This window comes from Pogona vitticeps, chromosome 1 (genome assembly GCF_051106095.1).
Source record: "Pogona vitticeps strain Pit_001003342236 chromosome 1, PviZW2.1, whole genome shotgun sequence".
Taxonomy (NCBI): Eukaryota; Metazoa; Chordata; class Lepidosauria; order Squamata; family Agamidae; genus Pogona; species Pogona vitticeps.
Genome location: NC_135783.1, coordinates 72585009 through 72602884, shown reverse-complemented (window position 1 = coordinate 72602884; position 17876 = coordinate 72585009). Strand labels below are relative to the sequence as shown.

Below are 17876 nucleotides of genomic sequence, written 5' to 3'. Positions count from 1 at the left end.
CTGGATACTTCAAAGAAAAGACACTTCACTACATGTTGTGGATGCTCTTCAAAGACAGGACATTGATAAAGAATTGTAAGCTTGTTTTCTGTGTATCAACGCAGCCTCAAAGGAGGAATCTAATCAGCCCACTTCCTTTCCTGAGGTTTATGCAGATTTTGGAGCTGGGAAGGGAGGCATGCCTTTTGTTTGTGGAATGATCAAGGGGATTAAAAGTTATTAAGAGATTGTGGGCACCAGGTGTGAAAATGGCCCACTGATTTGCATGAAAGGGATTTAAGAAAATTCGTTTATTGGCTCAATTTTATTTGTGTGTGTGCAAAAAACGGTCTGAAACTCAATATCAAAAAAACTAAGATCATGGCACTGGTCCCATCACCTCCTGGGAAATGGAAGGGGAAGATATGGAGGCAGTGACAGATTTTATTTTCCTGGGCTCCATGATCACTGCAGATGGAGAGAGCAGCCACGAAATTAAAAGACGCCTGCTTCTTGGGAGGAAAGCAATGACAAATCTTGACAGCATCTTAAAAAGAAGAGACATCACCTTGCCAACAAAAGTCCAAATAGTCAAAGCTATGGTTTTTCCTGTCATGATGTATGGAAGTGAGAGCTGGACCATAAAGAAAGCAGACCGCCGAAGAATTGATGCCTTTGAATTGTGGTGCTGGAGGAGGCTCTTGAGAATCCCCTGGACTGAAAGGAGAACAAACCTATCAATTCTAAAGGAAATCAATACTGAGTGCTCACTGGAAGGACAGATCCTGAAGCTGAGGCTCCAATACTTTGGCCATCTCATGAGAAGAGAAGACGCCTTGGAAAAGACCTTGATGTTAGGAAAGTGTGAAGGGAAGAGAAGGGGACGACCGAGGATGAGATGGTTGGACAGTGTCATTGAAGCTACCAGAATGAATTTGACAGAACTCCGGGAGGCAGTGGAAGATAGGAGGGCCTGGCGTGCTCTGGTCCATGAGTCGGACATGACTAAACGACCAAACGACGTGTGGGAGAGACATAGGTAAGGAATGATTGTGTCCCTGAACTGTTTATGAAGTTCTGCCAGGTCTAGTCTCTGATTTTGTGTGTGTGTGTGTGTGTGTGTGTGTGTGTGTGTGTGTGTGTGTGTGTGTGTGTGTGTGTGTGTGTGTGTGTGTGAGAGAGAGAGAGAGAGAGAGAGAGAGAGAGAGAGAGAGAGAGCGCCTTCCCATATTTTCAGATTTGAATACATTATCCCAGTATTTGCATCCATACATAGGGAGGGTGCTGGATGTGCAGGAGTTGTCCCTATTTATGTCCATGCATAAATAGAATTGCTCCTCCACATCTCACTCTCAACATGGTTCAACCTCCCCTTTTGCCTATATTCTCCACACTCAGCCTCTCCCTGCACTCTCATCTCTCACCTTGTTTTTACCCACTCGCTCTTCTCTAAATGTCACACTTTCACCTATCCATCTATTTCTTTACCTGAGTAAGTTTGCCAGTATTTATCTTATTTTCCCCTTTGAGCTTTTGTACTATAATACTTTATTTCAGAGTGAAACAACAACCTTGGGCGGTAAAATATGAAGCCTGGCTCCGCAGTGGCATGAGCATTGCCCTCCCCACCCTGGAATGAAGACACAAGAAATATGGATTAAACATGGGCCACACTTTATTAAGCATAATCAATGTTGCCGTCCTTTGGCAAAAGGGGGGGTCCTGCTGTAGTGCAGAATCAGGTTTAAGCAGAGAGGTCTCAAAGGACCCCTTAAGCAACAAATGGGCGAGTCCCAGGCCCCAAGTTTTTGTGGTCTTAAGGACAGCGATAACCTGACTGGCCCCAATTTGACCACCCCTGGACCTCAAGCCAGTTTCTCCTTGTTGACTGTTGGTCTGGTTGTGGCCCAGCACATCATCCCCCCAAGCACTGTAATCACACGATCTGCAGCTATAGTTTACTTGATATCGCAATGGGACTCAGAAAGAAATTGTTATATCCGCACTACTGGCCACAGCATAGGGACTAGCCATGCTAAGTCCCTTGTCCGCCGTTGAGCCGATCGAGCTCAGCAAGCAGACCCCCCTTGACGCCTTCCAAGAAGACATCCAAACCCAAATCGGACAGATGTACACCATTGTTCCAAAATTACTCAGGCCTATCCATGTGGATCCTCTGGTGACCAATCACCGATCCAAGGCTGCTGCAGATCATTCTGCAGACCTCCTGGTTAACACGCCTGCGCACAGTGTTAACAGAGAAAAAATCCCTGGCATCTCTCCATGCCAACCGAGGGATGATTGTTGACCATACGATATGCATGGCTGGGTACATGGTCTTCAGCCATGTCAGATCGTGTAGAATATCCAAAAGCAATGCCTTTCCTTGACATCTGACCAAATTATTGCCACCCAGATGTATTGCCAAAAAATCTGGGGGAAATTGTCCCAAAGCAACCGCTTTGCATAGCTGGCTCCACAGCATTTCATACAGCCCTCTCCATTCAATGTGAGCTCTGGCTCCAAGGCCCAGGCTGCTCCCCCATAGGGATGCAGCCGCATGTCACGCTGCCCAAAAAACATAACTGTGGCCTATGATCAAATCCTGCTTCCGCCTTGCTGTCACCACTGGACCTGCAGAGACAAAACAAAACCAGGCCCCTGCCTAGACATTAGGAAGAGCTCTGATATACAGTATCTACAACAGTTGGATGAAGACCACCAACCCAAACGCTTAATTTCCTCTGTGTTGTATCCCAGGGCTGTGGTGGTGGATGCTGTGCCAACTCTAAAAGAGTGCATGCCAAATCTCAAGCCCTGCACTCTCACCTTATCCAGTGGTAAGTCTGTCAACTTCCAAAACTAGTACATAGTCAATGGCGAGCCATCTCTATGCTGAAAAAAATATCCCTGCTCTTGTCCCCTAAGTTCAAGGTATGCATTCGTGGCTGTTACCGGGCAAATGCCATCTCTATGGCAGCGCGCTAGTATAAATTGTGCACCTCTTCCTGACTGATCGGCCTTGGATTGCTGAATGGTAATCTGAACCATACCGTCTACAACCCTAATGTCCTGCCATTATAATGCTACCCTAGTCTTATCACCTTTTCCTGTAGTGACAACCTCGCTAATTCTGAGGGCACCGAAAATCGTCAACAGGGACGCTGCTTTAAATAACGCAATTTTGTATTCATCTCTACACAGAAGCTCCTGTTTGCACAACCAAGATCACTGTGGTACATAGTTATTTAGCCACAATCAGCCACAATAAGTTACACAAACCTTGTGGAAACAGGAGTCTGGCCACTAGCTTCAAACAAGCAAGCAAACAAATATGCTGGTCTTAAAGATGACACCGGGCTGAGAAGATTGCCAAAGCTAGTTTTGATTCCTAGGGATGTATATGGGATATCACACAGATGCCTGGGGGTATTATTTTCCTATTACCTCAGTGTCGCCCCCCACCCCACCCCCCACATTAACTGACTGTTTGAATGCTATGGTCATTGTCTGAAGTCTTTCTTCCTAATCCCCCTGCTTTCTGAAGTTAAATGGAGATGTTATTTTGCCTATGATGAGCAGTGTGTGGACTGGGCTTTCCAAAGGACACCCACCCAGTACCAAACTTGATGTCCTTTCACTACTAGAGAAAGACTTTTCGCTCAACCCTTCTATTATGTTATCTAAGCTGGATTTAATGCTGTTGACATACCATCTACGCACTGTGCCGGTTGTTTTATTACTGGCTGTTTTATTGCTGTTGCAATTTAAACATTTTTTAAATGGGGATTTTTTAAATTTAAGCATTTGTTTAAAATTTGTATTTATTTTGGTATCATTTTGGATTTTGCTATTAAGCTGCTCCATGATTTTTGTCAAATGGAAGGGCAGCATATCACTATCCTAATCCAAATGGCTTCTCTGGCCAAATGTCGTCATTTAGTGATGGGCAGAAATGTGAATGGGATGTTCAGCTGTCTAAAGAAGGGGCAGTGGTAGAAAGAGAAATTCAGAAAATAAACAACAATTTATGCTTGTACTTGGGCCCCATGGAACTAACAGAGTACGAACATATGAGACTGGTTGGAAACCATGATGTAGTGGTAAATTTTGAAATGCGGTGTGCTCCTAGGCATGCCTTCAAGGACAACTCATAACTGCAGGCAGCTGTGTGGCTCCATCTATTAATTTTAATTTCTCCCTCTCTCCCTCTCTCCCTCCCTTTCTCTCTCTCTCCACCCCCCCCCCCCATGCATAGCATAACAACCAGTTTATGAAGATCAGCGGACAGTCATAAAATAGTGAGCTAGCAAAGGGAATTATAGTGGTCAGCATTTTGTCCTTTGCTAAGGAGACCTGTGGTTACCCGAGACAGACAACATGCCTCCAAATAGCCTCAAGCCACCATGTTACAGTTTTTTAGGAATTTCTTTCCCCATTTGTTGTCATCTGCAGCAGAAGCAGGTCTTTTATAAATCAGCTGCCCATTCAAGACCAAGCTTACTGAAAGATTTTGCTGCCTCTAGCATGGCATGTTGAAAATCCAGTCCCCTATTGCCCAGCTTCCCCGAGGACTGTGGGAGGGGGTGGCAGAGGGGGTGCTCACCTAAAAGCAGCTAGAACCATATCCTATAGAAAATACCTTCAAGCTATATGTATGTGCAGAAGTCTGTTTCTTAAAATAATGACATTCTTTTTCTTATTCCTCTCAAAAGAGCCTTTGATTAGTTCTATTTTTCGCTTTGTATCTCTGAGAACATGATTGATTTGCTAACTGAAGGTGTGGTGAGTGCCTGGGGCCCTGACAGTTTCTTGCCAATATTTATTATGTATTCTTTTAGTGATGGATTCTGCAGCTGATTCATGTGGCACAAGTTAGAAAGTGACAGCTTCAGACCCAAGAGCTGCAGATGCCAGCAGTGCCAACTGACCTGTGAGCTGAACATCCCCTTAGAGCGCTGCTCAGAAAAGCTGGCTGCCAACCTTTCAAACAGCTGTTGCTACTGTGCCTGGGTAGTAGTGATGGTGATGGTCGTTATGCAGTAAAAAGCTTTGCCTGTTAATTTCTGTATATTACACTATTGTTGAAGGAGCTAGAGCGGGTTAAAAAAAGAGTATTTATTTATATTTATTTACTATGTTTGTGCTCTGCCTTTCCATTAAAAAATCATTTATTTATTTATTTATTTATTTATTTATTTATTTTATTTTATTTTATTTTATTTTATTTTATTTTATTTTATTTTATTTTTATCCCGCCTATCTGGTCAGTTAAGAGCACTCTTAAGGCTCAATGTGGTTTACAAGCTTTTTAAAAGAATGAAAATATTTAAAACTGGCAAAGTTTAAGAAAACTATGGGTACATATTTAAATAGCCTTGGATTGGTCCTGAACGCAATGAGCCTGCAAATCAAAGGGCATTTATTATGTATATACTTGGGATGTAAAAAAATTCGTTAAAGAATGCTTACTTTTGGAATGAATACTAATACTTAACCATGTGCTTGGTCATGTATAATGGCAAAATCCAAGAAGGGAAGACTCGGAAAGCACTAGGTCATGTGAATTACTGGGGAATATTAAATGGTGTAAGATAATATAATGCCCAAATCAGTATCCCCAGCTCTGATAGTGAAGGTGGTATACAGCCATCTCAACTTGTAGCTGTTGATAGCCTTAAATTCATGACCATCAAAATAATCTAACCCTGTTTTAAAATCAGCAAAGTTAGCAGCTATCATTGCATCTCATGGCAGTGGATTCTACAGTTGACCTGTGTGCTGTGTAGAGAAGTCCTCTCTTCTGCCCTGAATCTCCTGCTGTTCAGCTACAGCAGATGCTCCTCAGCTGCTAGTACTGTAAGACACTGGTTCTTAACTTTGGGTTACTCAGGAGTTTTGGACTGCAACTCCCAGAAGCCTTCACCACCAGCTGTCCTGACTGGGGTTTCTGGGAGTTGCAGTTCAAAAGCATCTGAGTAACAAAGGTTAAGAACCACTGCTGTAAGATAAGGAGAAGCTTCTCCTAATTTTCTACGCAACCTGCATAGTTCTAAACACCCCATTGTGTCTCTCTTTATTTGCCATTTCACTGAGCTAAAAAAATCCTCACTTCTGCCACCTTTCTAATTTCCAAGAACTGCTGCCCTCTGGACCAAATTCTTCTGAATACGCCACACAAGCTACTGTTAAAGCAGATCTTATAAAATGGCACGCCCATTTAATTTTAGAAGACATGCTGCCTGGGAGCTGTTTTTGCTTTCTCTTATAAACACATCATTGTTAAAGCCCACCTGATGACTGGCCTGCAATATGAGCAATGTTCTGAAGGATTGGGGAACTGTAATATTAAAAGTTAAGATTTTCAAGTTCAAGGGGAAACTTCACTAGGACTGCCATCCTATGTATGCTTTCCTAGAGTAGGTATGAGTTCAGCCCTATGTATGCTTTCCCACTGAACTCAATAGGGCTTACTTTTGATAACGCACACATGTTGTTGTGTTGCAGTCTTAAGCATATGTGACGGAAAGCCTGCACACATGCTTAACCAGCAGCCTGTTTGTATGGCTTTAGAAGGAACAGTTTGGGTAGGTGAAGAATTATCTGAGCGACATAGGTTCTAAAATCCCAACTAAGCCATGTATCCTCAGTTTTATATTCATATAAAACAAAACTCACTCTTGAATTTCAGAATTAGTAATTGAAAGAAGGCCCTGCTGACACATAGTCTTTTCATCATGTCTAAAACAGAATGAAGAGTTATTTTTTTAAAAATATATTTGGCCAGAATTTCCTATGATCAACACAAGAAGGCGCTAAAACACTGCAGTTATTCATCGATCACTAGGAAAAAAGGATGTCTCTGAGCAAACTGCCTTCTGCAGGTACAGATGTATGAATTTGTGGTGCATTTCTCTTGCCCTTTTGTCGCATACACAACCTATCTAAATGACGTTGCTGCATATGCCGTGAACCCATTTTTCATAATCTGTGAGAAAAGACTGATTAGTAATTCTAATTTTCCTATGAAGGCAAATAAGATATGGGGTATAACTTTATAGCTTTATATGATTTCACTTGATTATGCATACAGAAACAAACAAAAAAAGTTGGTTAGTGCAGCAGTTATTGAGAGACATCATTCTAAAGTATGTATAATGATGAAGAAAGGAATAGCACATGCTAGGTAAGGCATGATCTTATGGTACATAGTGTGAACATTTGGGATTTCTATTCTCCACTTGTTCATGAAAGCTTTTTTTCAGATTTTTTTGGCTGTGTCACCCATTTTAGAATTCTGTCCTCAGGGCAGCTCAAAAGATATTCAGCCTTATATATTTTGATACCAGATGAAGATATTTAAAACAATTTCCCCCAAACTTTTTAGAGTCTGTATTAATTTAAACATTTTCTGCCAGCTGCATTTACAGTCATTCACTCTAAAGTGTTGCTGTTCTTAATTCTTTGTCTTTGTTTTGAGATTTTATTTCTAAATTCTAATTTGTTTCAATTGTTGTACTTACTTGCTTGCTCGCTGGCTTGCTTCTTTGGTGTGTCACCTCTTCTGGATCAAAGAGCAGCAGATAACTCTCCAGGACAAAAGTAAAATAATTATTAAATGGAGATATATCTGACCTGACTCTCAATGCTGTAGTGAAACTTAATTAAACCATTAAGATTATCTCTCTAAATGAACAATAGTCCTGTTGAATTGCATTTGGTCAAGGAATATCACCTCTTGTAGGGTGCAGATGCATTAAAATAATGATCTTTAAGTGAATTTAGTAGTCCATCAGTTTTTAAAGTAGATAAGACTTCATTTGGCTTAAATCCTGGAACATTCTCTGTGCTCTGAACTGGAGTGGTAATGTACCTTTCAAGAGCTTTGGCTGTCAGGCTCTTGATAAGAGGTAATGGGCTGAACCTGGTCCTTGAAAAACCCAGTAGCATTGTATCAATATGCTTCTGAAAAAGCGGGAGGAAAGATTGCAGGCACTAAGTTTATTGGAACTAGCAAAGCTCCTGGGCTTTATCATCCATCATTGCCACATTGCAAATCTGCAGTAAGACCTATTTGGTTTTTCTTAGATATTAACAACTTTGTAATTGTAAGGAAGGATTCTAGAGTTTAGGAGAATTAGTTCAGCCTATTAAACACAGATGGAAGTTTTGTTTCCAGGCAAAACCAGTGATGAAGTGATGATCACCCCTTAGGCAGCAGATTCTGGGAGATGGTGGTAACCTAAAGTAGCCAGGTGGAATACAGGATCCTATTCCATGACCAATGTTGACAACAGGTCTTAGAAACATTTCTTTTCTTTTTCTTTTTTCTTTTTTTTTTTGGACTACAGTTCCCAGAATCCTGGAGGTTCTGGGAGATATCTTCCAAAAACATAATTCTTTCCAAGCTCTGGTTGAAGTAGTATTCAGTTGTCAGTCTAGCAACCTTGATGATGTGGAGGCGATGGCATCTTGTTCTTTGGGTCTGACAACAGAAAATTGTGAGCTGGCTTTTTATGATTCCTCCAAAGGGTTTTGTTACAACCTTCATTTAAGAAGGAGTGCTGGCATAGGCGTAGAATAACAGTGCCAGGGTTCTTATAAATATCGCTACACTGCCACTAAATTTGGCTGGATCAAAATTTTGAGGGAAGGAGGCAAGCTTTTGTGTGAGCAGAGCAAAAAAGGAATTTAAATGGAAGCAAAAAGAGTTTGAAAAAAACTTCTAACATTTGTCTCTGTGTTTCATATGTTCCTGTCAGTGATTCAGCAAATATGCCATATCCTTTTTTTTTACACTCCACGGTGGCAGGCTAAAATCCTCATGTAACTCTCCCTGTGTAAGGCTCATGAAATTAAATATTTCTTACTTCAGCCTTGAGGCACCCATGGCTGCCATGTAATCCTTTTCATTATTGGGAAACTATGCAAGCAATGGGATGGGGGAGTCAACTTTAATTATTGGTTTAAAAAAAGACCCTGCAGGTATGGAGGACAGTTTGATCAGAATAAGATCATAGCACTCTTGGATGGACCTGGAATAGATGGAGTTTGGTTTTGCACCCAGTTTCAGAGCCAGTGGGCATTCTTTTTGTGCTCCTGGGTAGCACGGATTGCTGGCAAAGAGTTCAGTTTGTGCCCTGAGAGGGCCACCAGGAAGGCAGAGAGGTGGCGTGGTGGGCCTGGGTGGGTCAGGCAGCAGGAAGGCAGCAAGCAGCAGGCACAGAGACTGTCATGAGATCCTGATTTTGTTGGTTTCAATGAGGGGAAATCCAACAAAGGAAGGTTCACCTTGATGAAGGACAGTCTCTCCACAGTTATAGAATCCAAACAGAATTCTCAATATTTCAAATAAAAATGAGATAAATGTAAAATGTATGCTTTGCTGCTGCAACAATGAAGAAACAGAACAGCGAGACACAGCACAGCAGCACCAACTGCTTGAGCCAAGATTCAAAGGAGAAGTGCAAAATGGCTGCAGGAAAAGGCTTTATACAACCTCTGAACAAGAAACTCTTCCACAGCCATTTCTGCAGCGCATTTGGCTGCCTGCCCTGCTAATCCAGGAGTCTCTAGGCCCCTCCCTTGGTTGTCTACAGCTTCTGATGGACTTCTGAAATAGGCTGCAGGTGGCACAGGAGGCATAAAAAGGGGTAGACAGATTGAGGAATCAAAAATAGATAATTGTCAGCTTGTATTTGTCAGGCTCTCCTTATTGAGCAAATGTGAAGCAATGAATTTGCAAAAATTTGGCAATTTTTGACAAATATTGTGATTTGTTTTTTTTTTTAATTCCCCATCTCTAATCCCAATCCATCCCCCGCACTGCAGTGTAGTCTTTCAAACTGAAATAAAACAAGAAATTCTGAATCAAATTTATTGCTAATGTCTTTCATGAACGTTTTTCAAAGAAACATAATCCCAATTTGAAGAGACCCTTGTCCAGCAGGCCGAGGCAAAGAGGAAGTCACAGAAGCAGCAAAATCAGGGAGCTGGACAGGGGACAGATTGTATTTGTCTCCAGTGTGGAAGGGATTGTCACTCTTGAATTGGCCTCCTCAGCCACACTAGACGGTGTTCCAAGTCCTCCATAAAGAGCATGTTACCATAGTTTTTCGAGATTGAAGGATGCCTAACTGGATTATGTTATGAATGAATAACTTAGTATGGGGAATCTCCAAAAAGAATTCATATTCTAAAGGTAACAAGAAGACAGTTACAATTTTTTATTATTTATTTATTTATTTTATTTCTATCCCGCCTATCTGGTCATATTAGACCACTCTAGGTGGCTTACAATCAAAACAACAGTATAATTTTTATGTGTTCCCTTTCTGTGCGTATTTACTCAGATGTGAGCCTTATTCAGTTCAGTGGGGCTTACTTCTCATTAGTAGTGTCCGTGGTTGCATCCTTAAAGTCTTATATCTTCATTGTTAAATAGTGGTGTGGTGGTTAATTTTATAATGCAAGAGTTTTGAGTTCTTTATTGTTTTATCGGGAGCAGACCAAGCTTGCCCGCTGCCTACTAAGGAAAGCCTAGTACTATTCCCGCCTGTTCTAGCCCATATATACATTGAAATGCTTTTTAACATACTACACCCCTCATCCCACCACCATGTGTTATGCCATGCCGCCACCACAGAAGGAAGTAGAGGCATTGCACTTCCTGAATCAAGGAGCTCTCTTTCTTCAGCGCCAGTTCCTTCAATATCACCCCCTTGGCTTTCTTTACCCGGAGAGCCAAGGTGTCATGGGAAGAGTAGTCTATGTGGTAGTGTTCCGAAACAGGTAACTCCAGAAAATACCTTTCCCATTGTGCCTTGATTCTGAGGATCTTCCCTTGCAATCACTATTCAAGAACAGGAGTCAGCTCTGCTCTTCCTCATCCTTTCCTGGATTAGGAAAGGACGTCTGACATTGTTCCTTTCTCTGATGTTCGTACATGCTGCTGGGACAAGAGGTTTTCTTTTCTTTTCTTTTTTCAAGCATTCAGCATACTGAGGTGCAGAAAGATGTAGTGGGCCAGTGATGGTGGCTCAGTGGTGGCTTTGATTTCTACTTCAGACAGCGGACAAGTTTGGTCTGTCCCTGCCTTTAGTTTTTACCTCTGCTCTACCAATGGAGGGCAGCTATCACACTGCCCAGAGTTGGTGCCCAGATTGCTTCATCCTTGTTATAGTGTCAATGTTTGAACCCTTGTGTGTTTAATATCGTTAGAGAAACAAAAATGGCTCTGAGGGGTGCAAGAAAAAGTGCTCTTTTAAATTGAAACTGCTTCTAAAGGGCAGTTTTGACTTTCTTGCTTTCAAATCCATCCTGTGTTTTGCGAAATTAAACAAAACAGCTCTGAGTGAAGTCCTTGAATTCATAAATAGTGTGGCAACTGAATGGTTTTCCCTGGCTTTGCAAAATTTTAGTTAGAAATTTCTGTATAGAAAATCTGAGCTGGGAATTCCTACTTTAGGAATCTCTGTATTTGCAGAAAAAACAAGCACCACAAGCATACAATAAATGTGAGGTTTCACACCCAGGGAGCAAAGAAAATGGGATTTTAAATTATTGTTGCTTACCTAGAGAGACCTAAGGAAAACCTAAGTGAGCAGGGAGAATTGTTTATCATTCTTAAATAAGACCTAACCAGAAAATAAGACCTAGTGTGATTTTCAAGGATGCTTGTAATATAAGCCCTACCCCAAAAATAAGCCCCAGTGAAGTGAAACCCTGCCCTCCACTATTGTGCAGCAACCAGAAGAAGATGACCTGACTGTACAGTATTTGAATAAATGTAGATGGTTGTGCATGGGAAAAAAAATAAATCATCCCCTGAAAATAAGTCCTAATGCGGGGCTTTTTGGGAGCAAAAATTAATATTAAACCCTGTCTTATTTTCAGGGAAAGATGGTAAGTATTTTTTTTTCCTTTATATATTTTTATCTTTAAAAGCTCAGATACTTTCTCATGTCTTTTACTGAAAATTATAATGCTTTTTACTTTTATACAGTTTCATTCTTAAGAACTTTAATATTTTAAGAGATGAATTTTCTGTCCTTTGCACTTTAAACCTGTCTTTATAGGCTATGAACTTTTGTATTTTAACAATGTAATTTAAAACATTATTTTTGATATTTCTGTACTTATTATCCTATATTTTTGGTTTATGCCTTTGCCAACAACTTAAGTTCAATTTTCATATATTTTTAGGCATATGTGCCGACAGTTTTCTCCAAGTCTGTAAGATTTTGGATGTTACGGCTGCTCTGAACTGAGTTTATGCACATGAAATATAGAAGCAATGTAGTGGAGTGAAGCTTGTAGAATCAGACAATCCGAAGGTGCCTGGAATTATTGCAACAATGAAGAATTATACTTTGATACTTAAATGAATGTTAATAGGATTGTCTGAGACTGTTTGGATTCATTCTGGAATTAACTTTATATTGAGATAAACACCAGCTGTGGTGAAGATAGGGTTCTGATTTTTCTCTGGAAGTCTATGGAATTTCTATCAATTTCCTGGGGGAGGGGGTGTCAAGCACCTAAATCCTAGAGCTGACATCACAAAAAAGAAATTAGTTGTTGCAGTAGTTATATTACTTGTAACTATTTGCATCCTTGCCCTGGATTTGCTTGAATCTGGATACAACTTGTCAAGCCCAGTTATGTGCTTCCTATTTTAACCTTTTCTGACGTGACTCTGCTTAGGAAAAGTGGCTTGGCCTAAAGTTCCTGAAGTCCACTGCCATTTCCCTTGTGAGCCATAAGCCCAAGACAAGGTAGACTTACGGTTAAGTCCCATTTCATCACTTTGAATTGCATTCCTGAAAACAATACTGTATTCTAAAAGCACGAGTCTAGTCAAGTCATGAATTGCTTAAATTTTTTTTTAGTAGCAGCCTGAAGGAACTTGGTGAAATATTTTACAAAAATATATGCCTCTTGAAAACTTGTTCCAGATATATTTGCTTAATATGAGAGAAAAGAAACGGATTTATATAATATCAAAAGATATAAAAGGAATGACTGTATAATATTGTTGGTATATGTCATTGTGTCACTTCTGACTTAGAGCAATCCTAATAGGATTTTAAAAGTACATGAAGTATTCAAGGAATAGTTTTATGTTCTCCTTGCCCAGGAGTTTCCACAGTCAAACAGGGATTTGAATCCAGGTCTCTTGAGTCCTAGTCCATCACTCTATCCAGTGCACCACACCAGTTTGCTATGCAAAATTAAAGGTAAAGGTTCCCCTTGACATTTTTAGTCCAGTCGTGTTCAACTCTAGGGGGCAGTGCTCATCCCGTTTTTCAAGCTGTAGAGCAGTGGTCCCCAACCTTGGGCCTCCAGATGGACTTCTTGGACTTCAACTCCCAGAAATCCTGGCCAGCAGAGGTGATGTTGAAGGCTTCTGGGAGTTGTAGTCCAAGAACATCTGGAGGCCCAAGGTTGGCGACTCCTGCCATAGAGCCAGTGCTTGTTTGAAAACAGTTTCCGTGGTCACATGGCCAGTGCGACTTAGACACAGAACACCGTTACCTTCCCACTGTGGTGGTACCTATTTATCTACTCGCATTTACATGCTTTTGAACTGCTAGGTTGGCAGGAGCTGGGACAAAGCAATGGGAGCTCAACCTGTCATGTGGATTTGATCTTACGACTGCTGGTCTTCTGACCCTGCAGCACAGGCTTCTGTGGTTTAGCCCGCAGCACCACCACATCCCAAAAGGCAAAATTAGTAATTCTTTATTTTGTATTTCGACTCATGGCATCTTGACTGTCTAGTCCAAAGGTATGACTTTATCAACATCATATTATCTATTTTCACATTTCTTTCCTACCAGAGGCTGGATGTCATCACAGCTATTTTGATGTTAAAGAAGACAGTTGTAAACACTGGTGTTGTCCAACATCCAAACTATTCTGCAAGGTTCTTCAGCCAGTAAATTATTTTGTTTTATGCATTTCTTTCTCCATTTATTTTACTTTGAAATATCAGCAATAACAATCAGTACTTTCTGTTTCTCAAGTGACTGAGGTATTTTCCTTTTCTGCAGTATGTGTGTTCTATGATTTCTTGGTCTTCATTCATTATGTCTTAGTACTTATTCACTGGTCAGTTCAGAAAATTCTTAGTAATTGAAGATTCTCCTTTAAAGATAGTAGACTCTGTATTGAGTGTGGCTGTCTGGAAGACTTTTGTGTCTCAGTGTTAGTTTGACATTTTCAGATAGGACCCATTTAAAGCCAAAGATCTAAATTATCTCCTATGTATTAGCTTGAAGTTCTTCCTTGCTTAAAGGTAGTCTATTTCAGCAGGGCAGTCCGAAGTTCTTAAATAAAAATCCAATAGTGTAATATGGGATATTGTTTTACTATACTACATATGAGCAGATATTTCTGCATTTCATGTGTTTTATTATTTCTTGCCTATTATTCTTGTTATTTAATTTGTTAAAGGTTTCCATTTTATTTATAGTATCTGTTTTGGAAAGTATGATTCCATACCATACTATAGAAACTGAGAATACATAGGAGAGTGCAATTCTTATTCTCAATGCCAATTCTATGGCTGAAATCATATATCTTAAGATGTTGCACTAGATAGGTCCATTGAATCTGGGGGGATTTTGTGAATCAACTCCTATGCAGGTTCCATTGACTCAAATGGGCCTACTCTAGTTATGACATACTAAGCTAAGCAAAAGAATTTATTTATTTATTTATTTATTTATTTATTTATTTATTTATTTATTTATTTATTTATTTATTTATTTATTTATTAGATTTTTACCCCGCCCCCTCTAGACAATGTCACTCGGGGCAGCTTACATAGATAAAACACGGCAATATAAACAAAAGTAGTGAGCCACTACTTTTTGTTGCATATTCCAGTCTCCATCTTCAGGAACCTACTCCAGTCCATCTCTATTCTGATTTTCATTGTGTGATTAGGATTCCATTGTTTATTCAGCCAAATTCCAAGGTAACATGCTACACATTTTCATTATGAATCTTTAACTGCATTCCTTGTGCTGCATTCTTCTTACCGATACCATAAACCTGGTTCTCTTAACATTCATTTTAAACCATATTCACTCACCGGTTTCACTGAGTAAATTTTATAGATCATTTTAATTGTTAGACAGCAATACTGTATCATCTGTGTACTGGATGTGGTTGATGACATTTGCATTGACAAAGATACCATCATTTGACTCAGCAGGTACAGTACTTCTCTAAAGCAGTTCTGAGAGGAAAACTGAATATCAGTGGAGACAACATACTTTTCTTCTATATGGATGTCTTTAATTTTGTTAAAATATGCTATACTTTAACATCCTTCTTATGTGACATCAGGTTGGAACCCTAATTAGGCTTTCAAGGTAACTGTGATGTTTTTGGAGTGCTTTTACCAGTTCCATCACCACCACCACCAAGTGAGTCTTCATGGCCAAGCAAGGATTCATACCCAGTTCTCCTGAACCCTACTCTGTTGTTCTATCCACTAGACCGCACTGGGTATTCTTAAAGTGTATTTGCAGCACAGGCAGAGAAGATGTTGATTTCAGCTGATCAGAAAAGCTTCTGTATGTCAAGACCAATCAATTTTCAAGTTAAAGTACTCTTGTAAAAATGTATGTTATCCAGGGAACAGAAATAAGTGCTCACACAAGGATGCTAAGTATGTGCCTTTTCTCTCTCTCTTAGGGAGGGCTGTGTTGTCCTTGGACACTAATCTAATGTAAAGATTGAATTCTTTATGCAAGTGTTAAAAGGCTCATCTGTTTTTTGGAAGAAGGAGGCAATGCAGCATGATAAACAGGAGACAAATCACTGCACCATATGCTACAGGGTAGATCTATTATAGCTAGCTTCGAAATGAAGCAACTATATCATAGACACAGGGGGACAGAGAAAGGGAGGGACAATACCTGGAAGCAAATTGATCCATGATGGATTAAACTGTCCAGATGAAATAAGTGAAAGTTGTGCCCATATGCTTTTAGGACCACACTATACTTGCTGCTATGCTCATCTCTTTATCTTACACGAAATGCAAAAGCAGCCTGGGGATGGGGAACCATTAGGCTCTGAAGATGGGAGTGGGAAGGGGAAGATTTAACCTACTCTCCCACACTGCTAGTGAATTTCTCCTCCAGCAGTTATTTACACCCAAAGGGAATGGATTTCAAGGAGGGCTGCCATTCAGTCCATCTTAGGGACATTATCATTTCTTTAGGTGCCTGGAGAATGTATTATATAGACAGGCAGCTGGTTTGTTTCAATAAATAAAAATACGTTAGTCAATTGAAGCCAGTTGGTGCAAAGGGAAAGAAATCTGAAAAATGTCAGAGACAGACCCAGTCTATGCATTCAGCAAACAGGGGCTATTTGCATGTGCTTCATACAGTCTATGATGCTGTTTAATGTCTATGATGCCCCAAGATGATACAGTATTGCCTTGAATCAATTAGTTATTTTGTGTGGACAGATGTATGAGGGCATTTATATGCTTCTGGACTGTGGAAAAACTGGAAAAGAGGAAAGTAAAGGGCTATAGTGCAGGATGGGTTAGGACTAGGGCTATGAAGTGCCACCAACTTTGGGAATAGGATGGTTGACCTTCAATGTGTAAGAAAAGCTTCTGCTTGCTTGCTTGCTTCTTTCCAACCTACTCCCTCAAGACATGCTCAAGGAAGACATGTGTCCCCTGAGTGTCCTCAAGTCAGTGTCCTCACCCTGACTTACCGAACCATGCCCACTTGCTGCTTAGCCCAAAGCAGAGTGCTGCATGATTGACACATTTGGCATCACCTACTTTGGACTATAGACAGTCACTTGCAACAAGAAAAGAAAAAGGACCTCAGTGGTGTCAGTAGCACAAGAGAGGCTGCTCCATACCATAGAGAAAAACAGCAGGCAGATGTCTTCTGTGACATCTTGCAAGAAGCATCCCAAAGAGTAAAGACATGATGAGGAGAAAAGAACAAAACTTATGTTGGGATGTGAAAGATATCCCCGTAGTGTATCCAGGTAGAATCATGGTTTGTCAAGGTGTTCCCATTTAGTGTATAGCCCAAATTAGAGTGCTGAAGATTTGGCACCCATACGCTCTGGAACATACTGTATACAGGTATCCACAGAAAGAAAGAAAAATATTGTATGAATAAAGACCAACAGCAGGCATTTTAAAAAGTAAAAGGAAGCAGCAAACAGCAGTGATTTCAAGAGGCAGGGCGGAGGAACATAGTCTCTCATGTTGTTTTGACTGGTCCAATCAAAGGCGGCAGAAAGGACTCAGTCACCACAAATTAAGAGTTTACAGGAGCGGTTCTGGCTTTCATTGGGATTTCAGCTGTCAATCTTTTGCCTTCGCATTTCTTTCTTCTGTTATAGTAGAACATGTTAATATTTTTGTTTAAATTTCAGCTTTTAAATTTTAAAACTGTTGGAGAAAACTTTAGTAATTCATAGGGTCATGTGAACAGACCTGACGGCAACTGGGGACTTCTTGAATCATCCTATAACTGGTCTAGAAAACCGTAAACATCCCTCTTGGGCCTCATTTGTACACTTTATGCAACTTTTTTAAAAAAAATCAGAAAAGTTCTGTGCAATGTCATCTGTACAGATGTACCGATACACATACTACTTGTATCAATTTTTTAATGATTTCCATGCAAGTAGTGTTATTAATCCATAGAAGCACAAAGAGTCTAAAAGCCAACCTATTTGCATGACATACACTTTTATAGATACAACTGGCATAGTCTCGTCTTGTGGATGGGAGTGCCTGACTGTTGAGCCAGGGGTGAGAGATTTGCATTCCCATTGTGTGTCCCAGGAGAAGGAACATCCAAGATCACCTGCAGCATGTGCAGCTGATGGGGTTAAGC

General features: G+C 40.4%; 1 long non-coding RNA gene across 1 annotated transcript; it reads left to right on the top strand.

Annotated features, from left to right (window-relative positions):
• The first annotated feature begins 2702 nt into the window (after nt 1-2702).
• On the top strand, nt 2703-5741 carry LOC140707265 (uncharacterized). Its single transcript, XR_013540559.1, has 2 exons — nt 2703-2819; nt 4821-5741. It is a non-coding gene; the product is annotated as an uncharacterized LOC140707265 (long non-coding RNA).
• The last annotated feature ends 12135 nt before the right edge of the window (nt 5742-17876 follow it).